Genomic DNA, 20,917 nt, shown 5'->3' with positions numbered 1-20,917 from the left:
GTCAACAGGAGGCGCGACCACTACCGGCGAGCAACTGCCACTGCGATGCTGACATCCAGCTCCTGGTAAACAGGAGCCAACTTCTCATTTGCTGGTGACCATCAAGCATGGCACATAATACAAGAGCCATTAGACAAAAGAGGTTACGCTCTCCCTCCACCGCAGTAACCTATTAAAATAAAGTTCCCTCTCCTTCTTTCTTAAGTGACCACTGAAATGAACTACGTTTTTAAAATTATGACGTAATGGCATGCGCAGTGAACAGCAATAACAAAACATAAGGGACACTGCATATCTAGAACGCACCAGCAGTGCCAGAAGAAGGCCGCTGCAACCGTGGCCAAAACGTTGGTTTTCTCCAGCAGTAGTTTTATACAATATGACGTGGTACCACACCCAGTAAACTTTTATGTCGACTGACTCTGGCCACGGAAGCCTACGCAATTATATAAGGCAACATTGTCGCATGAATGTATATTGGCTGTTGCAGAAACAAATTTCGTGGGTTTCTTCTGTTTCAGATGGTGCGATTGTGGCGCGGACTGTCTTACCAGATGAGCTCTACGTCACGCACATTACGACAACAGGTACGTAGCGACCACTCGTGGTTTCACGAAAGAGGAAATAGTGATGCTTCATGTTCGAAAGTATCGGTTTCGAATTCTGGTTTCATAGTGGTGGCAGCTAGTGATGTATAGGGTGGTTATAATTAAACTTTCGTTACATGAGATGGCCACCATGAAAAACGAGTGATCTTAGGACACTGAAACTTCGTGGAAACATTTGTAGAGACATTCAGGCGAGAAAGAAACGAATAGACCATTGAAACAAACACATTTTAAGTTCCACATAAGAGGGTCACATTTGTTAATTAGATACCATGGTTAGAACCCCAAGTTAAAAATGTTGCTCTCTGTGACGACCATCTGAGTTGGCAACGTGATGGAACCGCATTAGAGACACCATTTCATAATTTTCGCAACACTTTTCGAATGGTGAGCCATGGAACGTTTAGTTGTCCTGATACATCTCCTGCACTGCTTGTAGATCGCACATAGCGCCCATCATTCTCACAAGGGAACCTCCCCATCGCACCCCCCTTCAGATTTAGTTATAAGTTGGGACAGTGGATAGGCCTTGAAAAACTGTACACAGATCAATCGAGAAAACAGGAAGAAGTTGTGTGGAACTATGAAAAAAATTAGCAAAATATACAAACTGTGTAGTCCATGTGCAACATAGGCAACATCAAGGAGACTGTGAGCTCAGCATCGCCGTGGTCCCGTGGTTAGCGTGAGCAGCTGCGGAACGAGAGGTCCTTGTTTCATGTCTGCCGTCGAGTGAAAAGTTTACTTTCTTTATTTTCGCCAAGTTATGATCTGTCCGTTCGTGCATTGACGTCTGTGTTTTGCGACCGCACCGCAAAACCGTGCGATTAGTAGACGAAAGGACGCGCCTCTCCAATGGAAACCGAAAAGATTTGATCGCAAGGTCATAGGTCAACCGATTCGTCCACAGGAAAACAGGTCTGATATATTCTATACGACACTGGTGATGGCATGTGCGTCACATGGCAGGAATATGTTGTCGGCCCACCTAACCTGTACACTTGGCGAATGGGTAAAAGGATTCTTCTACCTTGCCCGATTTAGGTTTTCTTGTGGATGTGATAATCACTCCCAAAAAAGTGATGAAAACATAAGAGTTTGTCACATAAACTGCAACAAATGAATGCAACAGTTTCACAGTCGCACAGTTATCCCTGTGCTCCGTAGAAACATATGTTTTTAACGTTTTCAAATTTTTCCATGTGTAAACCGCCAAATCCTGCATATGTCCAAGCAAATTTTAACATGTCCTGGAATTTTGGAGAGCGAAGATGATTATGTGTGAGAGCCTGAACTTTGATAATTGTCTGAAAATAAAAAATTAAACTTTTCACTCGAGCGAAGACTTGAACCGGACTTCTCGTTCCGGAGCTGCTCAGGCTAACCACGAGACCACGGCGCTCCTGAGCTAATATTGTCCTTGATGTTGCCTATCTTACTCATGGACTACTCAGTTTGTATATTTTGCTTATTTTTTCATTGTTCCATACAACTTCTTCCTGTTTTCTCGATTGATCTGTGTTCAGTTTTTCAAGGCCTATCCATTGTGCCAACTTATAACTAAATCTGAGGGGGGTGCGATGGGGAGGTTCCCTTGTCAGCCATGGCAACAGTATCATCAGCAATTTGTCGCGCAATTGGCCTTCAGCCTTCCCCAAGAATAATTCCCAAATAGCCTGTTAATTCGAAGCTCCGAATCATATTCTACAATTTCGTGTGGAAAGTGGACGTCTCCGTATTAATCTAATATCGATATTGCTATTATTCTGATAAAATAGCTTTACGAGTAAAGGCCCGCTCAACATGTCCAGACCCATGTGGACCGTCAGCATCTGTAATTCACAGTGACGCTTATGTTTCAACACTACACCTCCGGACTACTAACGGCGCCTAAGGCAAATCATGACATTAATAAACAATGCAAATCCTGCAGCGTACAGTCTGAACATCTTTCCTATCATGTTAGGTATCCATACAGTAAATTGTTTTCCGTCCACACCTGTTCAAGTAGCTAAATTTTAATTACAACCACCCTCTTCTCAGCGACTACTGTGTTTGACGATTTTGACGTCTGCTGATTACAAAACTGCTATTGGTACTCAATCTTTCACTTTATTACGGACAAGTAACTTACATCAGCAGTTATAATTTGTGCAGTGATATCACGTTCACCCAAATTACGTTGTACCTCCGATACGTCTTTTCCTATTCAGAATACGTAAAAATTCAGTGGACTGAGTTTTCGTGCATGGCTGTGCTGGTGGTGGTGACCTTCTTGATCAGGAAAATTGGGGTTGGTTGTTGTGTCTGTGGATTGCGAGGTCAAGTTAATTTAACTTTTCGTTTTTCTTCCCTAGTTGAATTTTACTTTCGGATGGTCTGTGTTTACGTCATTGTAGAGTTGTTCGATGCAGCTGGGTGTATCATCTATAAGGCTTTTGATATCATCTTGATAGTGACGTCAAGATACTATACTGTGTTGTTGTTGCTTACTATGCTTTCAAATACTTTGTTCCCAATGTTGTAAGGAAGATGTTAGCGAGAAATCCACTGAGTGGTAACCCCAAGGGGAGTTCACCTTTTTGTGAGTGTTCATTATTTCTTTTAGGTGATATATTCAAAAGTCTTTCTAGTCTTCTGATCGTTATTTCATGATGTTGATGGTTCCTATCATGGGAATATCGGTGTAACTGAATGTGACGTTGAGTGATGTAAATGTTGCTATTGTGGGTATGTTGAGGTGTTGCTTGCTTCTGTTGTTTGTGTATACTTAATATTCCTGCAAGTATGTATGTGTTTTAAGCATCCGGATAGATGAAATGCAAGTGCTCTTCTGAAATTACAACTGGTTGTATCGATTTTTCGTGCCCGTGGGTTTTTGGGGGCCTGTTTAGAGTGGGTACCATGGAGTTCTTTTGTTTCAGCGATTCATTTTCTGTTTTGTCAGTATGTGTCAGATATTTTTTAGAAGCAGCTCCTTATTTCTTTCGTATCTTTCTGTTGGATCACTTGTTATTTTTACTTTATCGTCGTTTTCTAGAAATGTTACGGTTTTGTTTTTGTATTCCTCCAGCTACGTTATGACCATAGTGTTGCCTTTGTCTGCTTTTGTGATGAGACCCTTACTGTTTCTAAGTTTATTCATTATTCTTATGAATGTTTTTTTCTCCTTATCTTTTTCGTTCCTGACCAAATGTTACTGTTTCTTTTTCCCTCATAATGCATCTAATTTACTCTGCAACTGACTCTCTTGCATCCTCAAAGAACTTCAAGTTATTTTCTTGTAGTTTTATTATGTATTCACTTTCTGTGATAAAATTCTCCATTGTTTTGTGTGTAATGTTTCTGAGAACTTCGCATTTAGGTGCTTTATTTAGCAGATTTGTTTCTTCGTTGGTGAGTTATGTGCCAGTAAGGTCGACCAAACGTTTATACAGTAGAATGTGTGGTTTGTCTGCCTTCTGTTCCTACATTTATGGTAGTACTTTGTTTCAAAAGTTTGTTTACTTCTTCTTGTTGCTTTTACCCATTGTAATTTTATTAGTGTTTCTGTAGTTTGTTTGACAGTATTCATGATTTCATCAAATATTTCAGAGATTTTCATGCAACTTTCTAGTTCTGTATGAATTTTGAGTAGTTCTACATTGAGTTCCTGTTTCATGGGATCTACACATTTAATTTCCTGATTCAGCCAGCCAGTTTAGCTTTTCTTGTTTGATATAAAATGGGTAGCAGCTGACACACTGTTTACATTTACTTGTATAAATTTGAGTATTACATAATGTAAACGAGAGATTCTGTTGTACTTTGTCTTTAGAACAATTTTATGGTGCTCTGCTCTAGTGCTTCAGAATTTTTTGTTGAGCTTACTTGGTGATGAGTGATATGGCGTTGAAAATTTCATCTTCTGTTCCCCAAATTGGTGAATACTTTTCTTAAAATATGAAAACAGCTATAGGTACAAATACTCGTAGTAAAGAGAAACTTTCCGGTTATTTAATTGAAAGAAAGTGAAAAAAAAACACTGGTACTAATGGTGCTTAACTTCAAAAAAAGACGTCTGGTTAAGAAGAAGACAAAATTTATTTGTCAGCAACTCGGACACAAGAATGAGGTTCAACCTCAACATAATCCTTGATATGTTGGATACAGGCAGCGGGAGGTGTTGACGTTTGAGCTGGTCCCACACATGTCCTATCAGAGAACCTTCTGGGGATTCTGCGGGCCACTGGGGTACTTCATCACCATGCAGACAGTTCATAGAGACGTTTGTGGACAAGTATTACACTTTCATAATATGGCACCACGTTATTGTAGCATGAAAGGTAACATCTGCTGATGTAGGTGTGCTTTATGTACTGTTGTGCAATCAGAGGTACCTCAGACACTACCAGCAACGATCTGAAGTCTTACCGGGTGGCTGCCCCCAACATGATGCTGGAAGTAACACCGTTGTGCCTCTCCAGAGGTCGCCATTGTAGTCGTCAACGATGGCCATCCAGGACAGTGTAGAACCGCAGTACATTGCTGAACACGGTGCGATGCCATTCATCAGTAGTCCGTACTTCCTGGTCATGGTACCACGCAAAATGCAGCCGTTGTGTCATGTGGTGTTAATGGCAGCCTAAGCATAGGATGGTCATTCCCTCGTCCACCTGCTGCTAGTTCCTGACCAGTCGTGCAGGACGACACAGAACATTGCACAGCGCCCGTTACTCACCTCATGTGGAAAACACACATGTCAAGGTTGCGGCGGGGCGGGGTCGGTTTGTCTTTCGTACTGCTGTTATTAAAATGTCCACCTACCTCAGTACGGCTTCCGCTCGACGTCCCTTCACTCTCCAATCGTAGGTACTTACTAGGCAGCGAAAAAGCAGCGTTGAAGAAAAATGCCACCTAATACCTACCCTGCTGAGGCCGCGTAACTCTAATAGTGAAAAACAGTGCTATGAATCATCGCTAAGACAAAATTCTGCAGCCTCCTTTCAGCCACTGGCTCCAACTCTGCGTATCTTACTGCAATGAATGTTATCCCACAGTAATTTGCTACGTTACAAGGAGTTTCGATGTGCTTGGTGCACAAAACTGCAATTGTCCCTTCTGGACGTCATATACGCTCAGCCGGAAACATGATGTCGAATTTGACTGCTCTCACGTTCACAAGCAGTGCAACACCGGACCACTGCCTCAGCCGAATGTCCTACCAATCTGGATGTTGCACAATTAGACGAGTTGATCAAATGGAGGCCCACGGTTAGGCACCTTCCAAACTGTCACATGGCGATAATGCTGTGTCTCACGACTGTCCGACGACTTCAAGTTCCTTATATACGTTACCAGGATGGGTAACAACACTAAACACGAACAACACTCTTGAACTCTGGTGGCCGCTCTACCTGTCTTACAGAACTGCATGCGCACCAATGGTATGCATGCATATCTGACCATGTCTTCTGGGTGCTTCACTTTTCTTGTCATGTAGTGAACATTTTGTAACACAGGAATGAGGAGTAGAGGCAACAAATATTTCAGATTAATATCAGTGAGAAAGACAAAGCCACAAAGTTCGTAATTCCCTGTGACTTATCAACCGCTTCAGAGTCAGAATTTTGAAAATATTCGACGATGTATTCAACGAAGTGGAATAATCTTTTCCTGTGCCTGACTAAAATCAAAATTTATTTTGGAAAATATGGTCTTTAACCCTCTGCTTACCAGGAAACCCACGTAGTGTTGCCTATCAGTTTGGCTTCTCAGACCCGTGTTGTTTAAAGTAACATAAATTGACACTATTGTGATTACCTATGAGGTGAATGACTCTTCAGGCCCAAATAATTTGTATATTTAAAGTTAAAATGAGTATGTATATTTAAAGTTTACATTTTAAACACAATTTTTATACTTTTACTGGTATCTTTTATTCTTACTGAAAATGTGCTCAGGGTCTGCAGACAATAACAAACTGTTTTGAGCATACACGTTTGGCGCACTTATAACAGGTAACTTGACTTTTTCTATTGTTCTTCTCTACACAATAAGTACATCTTCTCCTTTTCTTAGCTGGTGGTTTCACTGCGCTTCCTTCATTCGGTGCTATTAATGAACTCATTAACTTCTATACCCCTGCTAGCTGCTTTCCCAAATTGATTATGGAAGTCAGAGGTCTCTCTTTTTTATTGGTAACCAATATCATCCAAATTATGTATGCATTCATTAAACTTATCGATCATGTTGAAGAAAACCACCAACGGCCAACGCCTTGTTTTTCTCTTCAAACTGTAGCGTCACTTCTTCCGGTCCATGGAGTTAACGCCACCCTTTCTGGCTTTGAATCTCATAATATCTTCGGTTTTCTTTACTCGTGATGGTAACACCGTTGGTTGGATATGAAGAGAGCTAAGGACGGTAACAAGTTTTTCTTAGGAAGATAAGAGTGTCATCATATCTGGTTCAAAACCAAATAGTGTAGAGTTCACTTCACATCCTTTAGATGAAATAAAATAGGCAGCTATCTCACCTTTGTTTTTTCCGATAGTACAATCTAGTGTCAGATCTCCTAGCAACAAATAATGAGCTAAATCAAAAATCAAGATACGTAAGAAAATTATCACAGTTGATACTACGCCCAGACTTTCGAAGTTCACAACGTTCTCCCCAAGTTTCTTCCTACTACCCCAAATTCACTTTACTCTTCCAGCAGCAGGTTGTTCCGTTGTCATAAACTGCCCAGAACTTTATTCCGCGTCTACTAGTTTGTGATGGGATGTATTGTCGAAATGGTCGGCGACTTCTAAGTGTGGCCAACTGCTCATTCACTGCCACACACCATCCCGGAATGTAGGCATCGTTAAGGGTAGTGTCCCACATCTCAAAAACTTCCCTGGTTGGTTCCAGTTTGTCACTTGAACTCTGTTTACGCCGGGCTGGGCTGCTGCAATATCAAAGCGCAACGTCCTCAGAATATCATGGAAGCTGCTGCGAGACATAATTTCATTGAACAGTGGTCGGCCAGTCTCATCATTCCAAAGCAGACTGATATCTTTATTGCTTGGCTAGTAAGCGCCAGTCAGGATCAGAAGACCAAGAAAATTTCTCATTTTACATATAACTATATCCACCCAGCCCGTCATAAAGTATTTGACTTTCCTTGATGGTCCACATACACACTTTTACAATGAGTGTTACCCTAAAGAACAATATAAAACAAGTTGCTTCATTATCACAGTCCCTGATCGAATATCTTGTAGGTCCCTGGTCGTCTTTCAATACATCCCGTTGTACTCCTCCTATTAGGAATTCCAAATTGAGGAGCTGTGGCCCATATTTCATTCCCGTTAAGAGAAAACAGTAAGTCACACTCAACAGAATTTGGGCTAAAACGTTCTTCTCATCTCCGTAAAGGGATTCTTCATGACCATCATCTTCGTCTAATTCTGAGTTGTCATCGACCTGTACCTCAGTACCATTGTCACTAGAAGATTCACATTCAGTAGATGGGTTTCCAGAATCAGAAGACTGCTCCAACAATTCCCTTACCTCCTCCTCTGATAGTCATTTTCTCCGTAATATTTTCAGTTTGCACAACAACAACTGTTATGAAATAATACACCAAAGTAGACACGTGCTTATCGGAAGGAGGATCGTTGGACACTGAAAGAACAACAGTGCGAGTCAAAAATGGCAAATGGCGTAACAGACGCTGGACAGGTAGACATCTAGTTGTTGAAAAATTGCTTCTAACTGCACGGGCTTGCGAGGTCCGTGTCGGGAGAAAATGTGCATCAACAGTTTAACACGAAGCTACAGGTAAAATTTTATAGTTTTACACAAAATTATGTCTAACTTGACAAATTAGGAAAAGTAATATAATTTCATTAAAATAAAATGTATTGGTGCTAACAGGGAAGATATCAAACACCACCGAAGGGCCTCTGAGGACAGATGGTTAATAAAGGATTCTTGTTGATGATGATAATGTAAAGAGTTTACAAGTTTTTAAATAAAATTTCCATTCCAAATGGTACCAGGACATTCAAGCAAATAGTTACAGTGGGCAAAATTGAAGAAGGGAATAGTATATGTAGAAAAATACCAAAACTTAGTCTTGTCGATGCATTAACGATTTAAGTTTATTATTTCTTAGTTCCAAAATTAACTGTAGGATTAAACAAGGCCAACTCGATATTTAACAATCTGATGCACTAGCTCTAAAAGAATCAAAACTCGCGAAGAATATATTGGTATGTGATCTAAACAGTAATATTACGCTTCTCTCTGTAGTGTGGGTTGGTTCAAATGGCTCTGAGCATTATGCGACTTAACTTCTGAGGGCATCAGTCGCCTAGAACTTAGAACTACTTAAACCTAACTAACCTAAGGACATCACACTCATCCATGCCCGAGGCAGGATTCGAACCTGCGACCGTAGCGGTGGCGCGGTTCCGGACTGTAGCGCCTAGAACCGCACGGCCACTCCGGCCGGCTTGTAGTGTGGGCTAGCAAAATCATATCAATAACCTCACAATATCAATCAGCCACTCCTGCCGTTGTGAACCAACGGGAACCTTGTCACTATTCTTTATGACTGAAGGTACAGAGAGAAGGATAAGCTACATGCAGCTTAAGGATTATTTTTCGCTTTGAATGTGTCATTCATTTGAACGCACTGTATAAAATTTCTTATAGATTAAAACAGTGTGCCACAGCGTGCTTTCAAACTAAAAGTGTCCTTCCCAGAAGCAGTTCTCTTCCTGACCTGAACATATACCTTAAGGATAATTGGCAAAGTAGTTGTCGGACCATCGACATATCGGACATGCGCTTTGTATTATTCGTTGTTAGTGATGGGGAGGTACACAATTACAGGTGAGAGGTGTTAACGGAAAATTACTGCAAGACTTAAGACAATTATGAAATACTCGTACATTTCCAGAAATGGTTTGAAATAAAGAAGGGGTTTGTGGTGAAAATAGTAAGTACTGAGCGCCCCCGACAGTAATCAGTCTGCAGTCTGTACGAGGTTGCTTTGTGCGTAGTATATGTCCAAATAAATAGATTCCCTGTCACCGTCAACATTGGCAACAATGCAACGTATTCTGATGGAAGTTAATTACTTGTCTGTATGTTAAGTTCAATGCACATAATAACTCTAACAGCCCACTATAAAACTGTTGAATGAAATTTCATGAGGCATAGCTCGGTTTTAATGATCCTAAGAATAAATAATATGTGTGTTCATGGAGACCACAAACCTAATTTTTAAATTCTGCTAATGTTGAAACTCAGTTTCAAATTTCTTGATTTCACGAACTTGCTATGCGAGAATGCATAGTTTGAAGCTGACCCAACCCGCCAAAGAGAACCTAAAAATGAATGTATCTACAAATTCGGTATGTAGCAGAATCATCGTCAGTTTTCACAACTGACTCACTTCACCCTTCTTGAATTTTTACAGGCTTATGTTACAACATACGGCGTCTTTTTCCCATATTTACGCTTTTCCGCACTCTTGGTAAGCAATGGTGTCGTTAGTGTACACATGTATTTAAAAGCGCGACACACATTGAATGAAACTTACCCATGGTGTAAAAAAACTATCTTTCGCTTTTCTTATACACAGTGAACGAAACAGAGCATACGGTTGCATTTTAAACGGAGTCGTTTCGTCTCGTCCTACATCGCTACACGGACTCATTAGCTGTATTCATTGTCTGTCCTCTCACGCACAGCTTTCTTAAGCACGTGAAACAGATTTCTATAATCAATTTTTGGGGGATCAGTAAACATTAGTTTCCTTAACAGGTACAAAACAAACCTTTATTTCAAAAACCAATTACAATCTTAGTAGACTCGTTTCTAATGGATAAACGACAATAGACTCATTCATTCAAACGGAAGACAGCGATGCTTTTACCGGCTGTTGGCGGCTCCATTACTCAGACGTGCTGGGGGATGTTCGCGAAGCGTAATCAACAGTGCTACAAACATTTCATATTTTAAAGAGAATTGGAGGAAATTTCTGTCTCACCATCTCGAAGTACCTTCCTCATCAATCAGCTACGAATAGATCACTTCAGATGAATCGTTAGCTCGTACCATCTTGTCAATTCCTACAAGAAAGGAAAATGATTTATCTTCAACGAAGGTCCATGCTCAGCTCAAGTTCCATTGAAAATTCTGTGCTGGTGTGAATGATGCGCTAGAGAATATTGAACTTGGGATAAACTAATTTCATACAAAGAAGTAAATTTTCTTTAGAATCATCAAAGCCTCATTCCTCTGTCATAATATCTTACACGAATGTGCATGATACACTGTCATGAATTCACCTATGCATTTCACTGCATTTTATGCAGCATCGTGTTGAACAATGTCACGTCTTCTTGTGTGATACAGTCTCCTTCTTGTTCTAACTGTGCACTCTGAGTCTTCTGGATATCTCAATTGTCCCCGGCAATCAGAATTGGATATTAGCTTCTCTCATAAATATCCAGTGCAGAGTTATTTCGTTCATTGGTGTTAACCGATTGTTGGAATGTACAAAACCTGACGGCACGAACACCTGTGTCTGTGGAGTCAGTGATTCATGCCCTATTTTGCAGTATCTACTAGAAAACCGTCTGAAATTAATGTATTTACAGATCAATTTTTTGATAAGAATTTTTAATATATATTTTAGTGTCGACCTTACTTGTGCTTGTCGACCTATATAGATTGAAGGCACATTGCAACGCAGTATTTACGTTGCTTACTGTTAGCATGCCACACTAAAAATTTTCAACCCTGACAGTTGTTGCTTTATAAGCGTATACCGTATTTAATTTGATATTATCGATACAATTACCCATTTGCTAACATATCTAGTTGCTCAAAATGTATGAAATCGCACTCTCGACCCCAAATAATAATGCTTTTTATTAGAAACTAATGTTACTATCATATAAAATTTGTTTACTTGAAAATAAATATCACGATTCGGTTATAAGAGAATAAAATGAATGAGTAAAGTTGGTTTATTTTCTAATTTAATTTTCGCCCTTTTCCCCTAACTTTTAAGCAGTTGTTTCTGGGATGGAGCAAGCTGCTCCCTGGGTAAAAGTCAGCAGTGCTCGCAGTGCAGAAAAGAACACAATCGTCCGTTACCACCATCCCCGTAACTCATCTTCGATTCTTGTCGTTCCTGTTTTATTTTCTACTTTCTTGTAAAGTCTTAATTTTCTCCATCAGGTGACAATACTATAAAGCGCCCAATTACAATGCTAGTCTGCAGTATAGTATGCGATTTTTAGTGTGACTTCAGTTACAATCGTTTTTTGACTGCTATCCCAATAATTAGATATATTAATGCATACCATCTATACATACTCATGTTATTTTCGATATCAATAGGTGCTATGTGACAAAACAAATGAGAAACAGAGAACGTATAACTATGTCATCACCACAAGATCTTATGCTCACTTTTGAACGTTGTGACCCCATGAACCAAACCAAACGTCTCCATTCTCGATGGTTACCAGCTACTTTTAGAGTCTGCTGAAGAGGTAGACTGTAGATTATTTGATGTGTCCACCTGCTCGCTGGTGTTCCCCTCAGTCTCTTTACCTCGATCTTTACTTCCACGATTATTTCCTTTAGATTTTCTGCATCTTTTCTCACAAAATTGCCAAAGAACTGGAGAATATTTTGGTTGAAACGAAAAGAAGGGCGCCCGGAGATATCAAGTACCTCAATAATTGACACATTTGTTCTTCTTTCGGTTCATTTTATGCACAGTATCATGCGCCTGCATCAGAGCTCAAATGCATCAATACGCTGCTTGTCTCTGGCCTTTAGGTCCATGTTTCTCAAATGTAAAAGACAACGGAAAACACAAGTGATTCAACAAGCCGGATCTTTACGATGTTCGCCATCGCTCTGTCCTGTCATATCTTGGTGCCCCTAGAGCGATGAGTCTTCTCATTGTATCTTCACAGCTTCCCATGTCCCCGATGGTTGACCCAAGATAGATGAAAGAATATACAACTCTAGTTTCCTTTTATCAATCTGAGTTAGGACTTGCCTAGACAGATGTCTAATCCACATGATAGTGCCCTTTTTCTTTGTTAGGTGCTCAACCATTTCACCTTCTATTCTGGCTAAAAGCACGATATCATAGGGAAATCGGAGGTTATTACTAGTTCTACCAATAGTTGAGATGTTTTTAGTCCAGCCATTAGGAGCATTTCTAGTGATATGTTCTGCATAGAAGTTGTGTAGTTGAGGGGACATAACACAACACTGCCTGACAACTTTTGATATACTAAAGATATGAAACAAGCCGAGAGGTGATTATTGTATAGATTTCTGATCAGTGCTGCCAAGTATGGTGAGACACCGAAATCTGTTAGCGGCTGCCACAACTTTTTCCTTGCAACACAGTTAAAGGCTTTCCTGTAGTCAAGGAAGCAGAAGAAAACAGGAACACAGAACTCTCACGATTTCTCGATTATTTGTTGTATCTTGAGAATCTGTTCACGAGTTCTTTCCCTTCAAGGAAACCTGCTTGCTCTGTCGATATGAGAGGCTGAATATACGGCTTTAAACGCTGGTTCAAGATGTAGAGCAAAATATTGCTGGCATGGAAAATGAAAGTAATAGTTCGGTGGTTGGAGCAGTTCCAGATTGACCCTACCTAATGTAGAGGGATGAAGAGAGACTTCGACCAATCTTACGGCCACCACCCAGTTTCCCATATTCTTGTACACAACGAACCCAACACGTCAGCACCTTCCTGCCCCATTTCTCTGATGATCTTGCCATACTTACTGTCTAGACTAGGAGACATATAGTTCTTCAGATGATGAATGGCTTTCTCTATCTCTCTGTGTAAGACTGTAAGTTATAATGTAAGTTCTGCTTGACTGTCCGTATTGTTTTTAATTCCTGATTATAACTTTACACAGTACCATCCGACGTCTCAGCCGAGAACCATATTCACACAGTATTGTTTGCACCTTGCAACAGTGTCTTCCTTGTCTACGATAGGATTGCCAGTCTCATCGTCTACCACCGACACAAGAGGATTAAATTCACCGGTGATGCTGTTGAGTTTCTTGAAGAGCTCATACACTTGGTTTTGATTATGATGGTGACCTAACTCATCACAGAAACCGTTAATGAAGTTAAACCTGTCTTTTCTACAGTACGGCTTTAAACGCTGGTTCAAGATGTAGAGCAAAATATTGGTAGCGTGGGATATAAAAGCAATATTTTTGTAGTTGGAGCAGTTGTATTTCTTTCCACAGACTCTTATTTATGTCTTGATCCCGGATAGCGCAGATACGAGTTTTCTTAGGATTGATTCTCTCTTTAATTAAATTCAGTGCGGACTATGATATCCGAGGATGTTTAGTACTTAATGGTCGTTCTGATATTGGAGAGACGAAGAAACGACGTCCATCATTCGATCCCATGTTTGTGATTCTGGTGCTTCCTTCTCAAGACTGATGTTGTGTTCTGGTCTTGCAAGCTCACCAGATTCTCGAAGAGCTTCCTTGTTTATCAGACTTAGCTGTCTTTCTGCGCTATTCTAGGTGGATTTCACCTTAATCCGCATTTTCATGGACAACAGATTGTGATCAGTTTCACCGTCAGCTCCAGGAAAGATCTTACTGTCTAAGATTAAAGTCTTCGCACTAGGATGATGTCAGTCTCGTTTCTTATACAATCACCGAGTGACATCCAAGTCCACAGTCGTCTTGGGTGACATCGTAACATAATGTTGCAGACAGTCACGACGTTACGCAGAAATCTAGTAAGTACCTGCCTGGTTCATTTATCTCGCCGAGATCATAAGATACAATCACAGACTGTAAGTGGGTGTCTTGGCTGTATCTCCAATTTCAGAATTGAAGTCTCCTTGAACCGTCACCTGTTGCTTATTACGGATCTTACTAAGGACTTGTTCTAGTTGTTCTTAGAACTCGTCTATCTCCTCATCCGATGCTGCGATTGTAGGGGCAAAGATCCGAAGGATATTTTGTTAATAGGAGAAACTTTCAATTTAATAGACATTATCCTGTCATCTACGGGCTCATAGCCGATAACACAGCTTTTCAGTTTTCGGGGAACAACTATTGCAGCACCGTTTCTGCTTTGGTCACTGGTCCATGGAATGTACACATTGTTCCTTCCTTGGGTCATGAAATGGCCACTTCTGCTCCTGTGAGTCTCACTAAGCCCAAGAATATAACGGTCATTTCTTTTGCTACTGTGGAAAGGAAAGTTTTCCACGCCCAAGCCGTGTTGCAATCGAAATGCTCTCTGTTCACCGACTGTTTCCCGCTTGGTTTGGTTACCCAATCCTCCGCTGAGTTGTTCGGCTTAACAGGAGCATCACTTGTAGGTATGAAAATGGAGAATGGAGGTGACAGAGCCTTAGTTAACTCACTTGCTGAGTTCTTGTAATCGCGTATCGCACTCATTTTTTCTTGCCAGTCTCATGGCGTTAACAGAGACTCCTCCATATTACAAAGTAAAGAAATATTTTTCTGCAATTATGTATAATTTTAATTCTTTCGTAACTTCAGAGGAATTTTGTGTATGTGTCTGCTAGACTAATAATCATAACCTGCGTTTCCCATCGTAATGGTAAATGATAATCAATTTTCCTTGTTCATTATGTCTGTATGTATTTTCTTCTTTTTAATTTCACTTCAGTTTCGATTCCTTGCTGAGAAACTTTAATTCTCCTCTAAGTCAAATATTATTATCTATAGCAGGGGTTCCCAGATGGTCGCACGCATACCAAAGGTGATACGTGAGGACGTTTCAGATGACACGCGTGCAAGTAAACAAAACACATGCTGATACAAGTAAAATTATTATACCTTGTTACTTTACTTTTAAAGTAAAATTAAAGTGAAAGAAATGATCGATAAAACTAACGTTTGTATAATGTTGAAATGGATTTACCGCAGAATATTTGCTTTTGATTATATGCAGGACGCATGGGGGTCGGATTATACCCTTCCCATCCCAGCCTTCATTTTTTTTTCTTTGCCGATATATTCGGGTCTTGTCGGTGGTTATTCGAATATTTTTGTGTTGGTTTGAAACTGCCCCCATCTTTTGCGCCGAATCGATGTTGCCGCTGCAGCCATTGCACACTGAACGGTTTGTTGTTGCTACTGCCGCTCTGTTCGCCGTTGCCTCAAATGGTATCATGATACGAAGAAACATTGCTTTTGGAACCGAAGTATGCGTTTTACAGCCATCTCATTCTTGACTACTATGATTCTGATGTGTAGTTTAACTTTATTGTGTGATTTACTCGTGAGTGTGTTTTATGTTAACTATAAAGCTATTTTTAACCCAGAAAGTTCGTCTTACCTTCAAGGAAGTAGTTAAAGAACCTGAACCAAAATCTGACCGCCAGTATGACGAAAACTACTTACGCTTTGGACTTACGGTAAAGGCCAGTACAGAAATCAGCGGTAGCCCAATCCCCCAATGCGTTAGTTTCTTTAGAACACTTTCAGATCAAAGCATGAAGCCTTCTTTCTTGAAATATCGTCAAAGTTCTCTGTCTTTGCGTTAGTTGGTAAACTTATTAACTTTTTTCAAAGAAAATCTCTGATTGGTAAAAATGAGTCCCAATGCTTGGCAAATTTTAATAACACCGATACTGACTTGATAACAACGTTACACGTGACTGGTTTTGGAATTGCAAAGGAAGGAATACCTCACAGATTTGTGAGTTTCTCTTACCGCCAGCGGCTAGAGAAATGGTGTAAGCAGTTTTGGTGGAAAAAGGGCCATAAATAAATAAAGCTCCGTTATGCAACAACACGGTAAAAAGGTCAACTGAAGACAGTCTTCAAATATTGAAGAAACGTTGCTATTATAGCTGCAAAAGGGCATTTATTTCGCTCTTCAAACAGACGAGAGTATAGAATCACAAATATGACGCAGCTACTCGTTCTTGTACATTTTGATGTCATGAAGATATGAGACAAGAGTTTTTTTTTTTTCTTTGGAGACCACTTGAGTCAAAAGAAAACATTTTCAGTATGATCGGCCTTTATTTGTTAAGTGTAGGTATTTATTGATAGAAATGTGTTGCTATTTTACAGACGGCGACAAATGAAATTCGTGGTACTTAATAGGGCTGGAAGCAAAAGTGAAGAAAGTAGCACATAAACTCTATAATACACGGAGAAGCATTGGCTTCTAAGACTCTATAACACACGGAGAAGCACTGGCTTCTAAGAATATGCTATAAACTCCTCATTTTGTTTTGGCAGAGGCTGTAGAGGTTATAATCTTCATCAAAGCAAGAGCTCTAAACTCACGGTCAGTCACGCTGTTGTGTGAAGCTATGGGAGATTTAAAAGTTTGCTTCATGCTGAAGTAAAATGGCTCTCTCATGGCAAGATTTTAAATCGAATCTTTAAACTGAAGTACGAAGTTTTTACGTTTTCTTATGTTTCTCAGTGACAAGAACAAAGACATGCAGAATTCTTTGTCTGATTAGTGGTTACTGTGATTCGCCTAATTAGCTGATATCCTTCGCAGACTTCAAATTTTGAATACGGGCCTACAAGGACGAGACACAACACCATTCTTAGCAGGTAACAAAGTATCTTCTTGCAAAAGGAAGTTGATTCTTTTTAGTTCACAAGTGCTGAACAATATCTTTTTCCGTTCCATACTATTGCATAATTTTTGTAAGACATTGAACTAGTTCCCACGAAAAATATAGTTCGAGACATTGTTTCACATTTAGGGGTCCTTCAAGAAAGTTTTAAAGAGCTCTTTCCCAAAGACTACACAAAAACTGTATGGCTGGATAAGAAATTCATTTTCAGGAAAAGTACCGGAAGAAGCATCACGAAAGAAACTCCCATCGATATAACTTGCGACAGTTCAATGGAAGATGCTTTTAAAAAGAAAACTCTTGTTTCTTTCTGTATGGGAACAAAAACAGAATGTCATTCTCTTTTCAAACAAACAATCCGATTTTTGTTACCATTTATTAATTTTTACATGTGTTGTACATTAAAAATAAACACAGAAAGAGACTTAGCGTTGAAGAAGACTCTGGAGTTTAGTTGAGCTCAATCGAGCCAGACCATGAAGCTCTGACTACAAACGGCAACATGCTGCGAAGTAAAAGATGCTGCGAAGTAAAACATGTAGATGTTCTTTCATCAGAATCTAAATTTGACAATTGATTGATTACTGATGTTGAAGTCAGATTATATTCTGAATTATTTTTCTTTTAGTACTCTAATTTACTATACTTCACGTTCAGTTTGCTACTGTATAGACAGCTGGTTTATATTATTTATGATGTAAAAATTTAATAATTTTTTTAAAATGTATCCCCCCTTATACGTTGAATATTGTGTTAGAACCTCCTAAACTTAATTTCATATTATTTCCCACAAGTAAGTGCCACTTGTGAACATGAACGACAATGTAAAAAGTGCTTCCACGAAACCTAATTGCTTATATGTGTCACATTTCTGTCGTGCTTAGTAGCTGATCAACATGACGCAAAATCCATATGTGCGTTGTTAGCACTGAGGAAGATGGTGAAAATTTTCCCCCCGTATCGTTTCTCATCCCTGCACCTGTCCTCTCCCACCTCCAGGGTTTGTTAAACATAAACACTCTGTAGTGGTACGCCTCAATTTCTAAAGAGAGTCAAGTGGTTCACAGTGACAAAAAGTCTGGGAACACTCAATCTATAGTAATATTTTATTCCGCGAATCTAAGATTGTTTTTTCCCATAATTCAAGGTTTTTGACACTTGTAATCAATTTAGTCTAATGTGATTGTGTGTGAGCTTAAACCAAGTTATAATCTAAATATTGCTGCTGTTGTGGTGAATACGGTCGTAATACAGTGCGGGTATTAACATCGAAACTGTAAATAGACTGCAGTGGAATAATCACAGTCCTGTACTTTGATATGTAAATATACAGTTGTTTCAATAAGGAGCAGCGGTTGCCACCTTAATGATCGCTTGGTTTTTATTGAAAGATGTGACTCATACTCAATTGCCGTCCTATATTTCAATAACTGTTTTCACTTAACTCTTCTTCCATCGCTATGTAGTAAGTCATTACAAAAAAAGCTGTTTGCTCCCCTCCCTTACCCTGGTCATTTGTATTATTTTTCAGTTAATACTACTATATACAAAACACCAAACAGTCTTCAAAACTGTGCAGAACTCTCCAAATTTTGTAACTGTGTCTGGAATAGCCTGTCTAAAATTTCCTTCTGTAAAATTTCGAAGATACAGATGTACAACCACCCATTTACAAACTATAAAATACCAAAAAATTCAACCACATTGTCATTTTTACGACTAATTTATTTGTCTATTTTCTTTTTTTTTCAGACCAATAAGAAGAAACAAACTGACCAACTATATCAAGGAATTGTGCATCTTAAATAAGTAGAGTGTAAAACAAAAATTTTACAGTGATATGTGAAAAACAGAACAACCTGTCTCACCTTCTGTACAATGTGTGTAATCGTAGTTAGCCCTTGCAGCATATATGTGTTTTTTCAAATAAGAAATATTTTTGTGGATAATTAATGACAAATATTTATGTAATTGTGATGTTACAATTGTGTATTCTATTGGATAATGTGGCTTCATTCGTGTTTGTGTACTCCAAAGTTTCACATCTGTTTAGAAGCTTTACAAAATTCGCCACAATATTCAATTTAAACTGCAGAAGCTAGAAAACGACTGTTGGATAAAAGCCGAGTCCAATATACGCCGTGGAGACATCATTTAGAAATGCAAGAAAAAAGCTCCTGAAATTCGGTAGTTTTCTTTACAGTCCAAGATAAATAATATTCCAGATCAGGCATGAGCCTATGAAAAGCAACTGAAACTCGTCGTATTGGCCCAAGACGTCTTGTCGTGTATTTAACTCCCGTTTGGATTGTGTGAACTGTTGTGAGTCTTCTCAGCTTGCCGGCGGTGTTCCGTGTTGTTATAGCCTGCACAACCGGAATTATCACTTCAGTCTGTGAATGTCACAACATTTCTGTATATAGTGAGATAAAATTTCTGTGAAAAGAGAAATAGTAACATCGTTGGTCGCCTCTGCGTATATTGTCATAGCGCTTAAGGGATGAGTACTCAGACGGAATGAATATGCGTTTTCAAGCTCTTAGTCATTATAAAAGAAGAGAGGAAGAAATATTTTACTTGTTGCCAGAATTCAGCTGGATTCTTTGGAGCTGCAACGTGCAAAACCATATTTGGCTTTTAGACTGCGCAGTTTTAAGGTCGCTTCCTAGTTTTCAAAATTTCAGGAAGCACAGGTTTTCAGCTTCAAAGAATCGGCGTATCTCTTACGGGTCAATTTCTCTCTCCAAAAAGTAAAAACTATAAGTGTCCAAAATCTATAACATATTGTAAAATTTGTGTAAATATTGTTGTTATTGTAATCGTTTCTTGCCACCTATCACATCGCCTGATGCATCAACTGAAATGTCTACATTCTGTGTATATAACACGCAACAATTAAAATTATAAACGGGTATTTATTATAAATGTAAAAGTCAACTATATAATAAATATGATTGCTGTAAATTTAGACCGCAGTTTTATTTTATTTTATTTTTTTTTTTTTTTTGTCAGTGGGGAGCTAAACAAAACTTCCAAAATGCCTTTGATTTGAATGATCACTGTATCTGTTCAAACAATTAGTGGTTTATGAATCTCTAATTACTTTCCAAAATAACTGCTGCGAATATTGTACATAGTATATGAAGTTCATTAAAATGCCATTTCCAGATGATATGTGGACTTAGGTTCCGGACAGCATAAAGTACTGAGTGTTTAAAAAAGTATGGATTTGCATCGAAAACATATTTGCTCATCTTGTATTTCCTACTTCGAGTTCATCGGCTCCCTACTTGGAAGAACACTATTTATTGAAGCTGCTCTACTTCAGTCCAAAGGTAAATGGGAGAAATAGTTACAATGTAGAAGAAGTTTACATAAATTGGAGACTTTTGTAGTGGGAAGGGGGATCGCGGTTAACTTAGGTGCCCCGTCGATTAGACAGTAGAGTTAGAGAAACACTACATTATTTATTGCATCAGATACTGCAGTTGTGTTGGCACAATTAGTTGTCAGGTTCGCACGTCGGCTATGGGGTGCGGAGAAGGCACTGGACACGGCAAGCAGGCTTTTCGGATAAATTACAATGGCTAGTAAGCCGTGGTAAGGCAGACACACACCGTCAGCGCTAGGGCAGATGGGGCAATGCAGAGTTAGCCGCAAGGTTGTCGTC

General features: G+C 39.4%; 1 long non-coding RNA gene across 1 annotated transcript in view; it reads left to right on the top strand.

Moving 5' to 3' along the window:
- Nucleotides 1-20,158, top strand: part of LOC124607066 — a 36,302-nt gene extending 16,144 nt beyond the window's left edge. The window contains exons 2-3 of the long non-coding RNA XR_006978760.1: nt 522-587; nt 19,000-20,158. This is a non-coding gene — a long non-coding RNA (uncharacterized LOC124607066). The remainder of the gene's footprint in view (nt 1-521; nt 588-18,999) is intronic.
- The last annotated feature ends 759 nt before the right edge of the window (nt 20,159-20,917 follow it).

Source organism: Schistocerca americana, chromosome 3 (assembly GCF_021461395.2).
Source record: "Schistocerca americana isolate TAMUIC-IGC-003095 chromosome 3, iqSchAmer2.1, whole genome shotgun sequence".
Classification (NCBI taxonomy): domain Eukaryota; kingdom Metazoa; phylum Arthropoda; class Insecta; order Orthoptera; family Acrididae; genus Schistocerca; species Schistocerca americana.
This window is presented reverse-complemented; position numbering and strand designations above follow the sequence as displayed.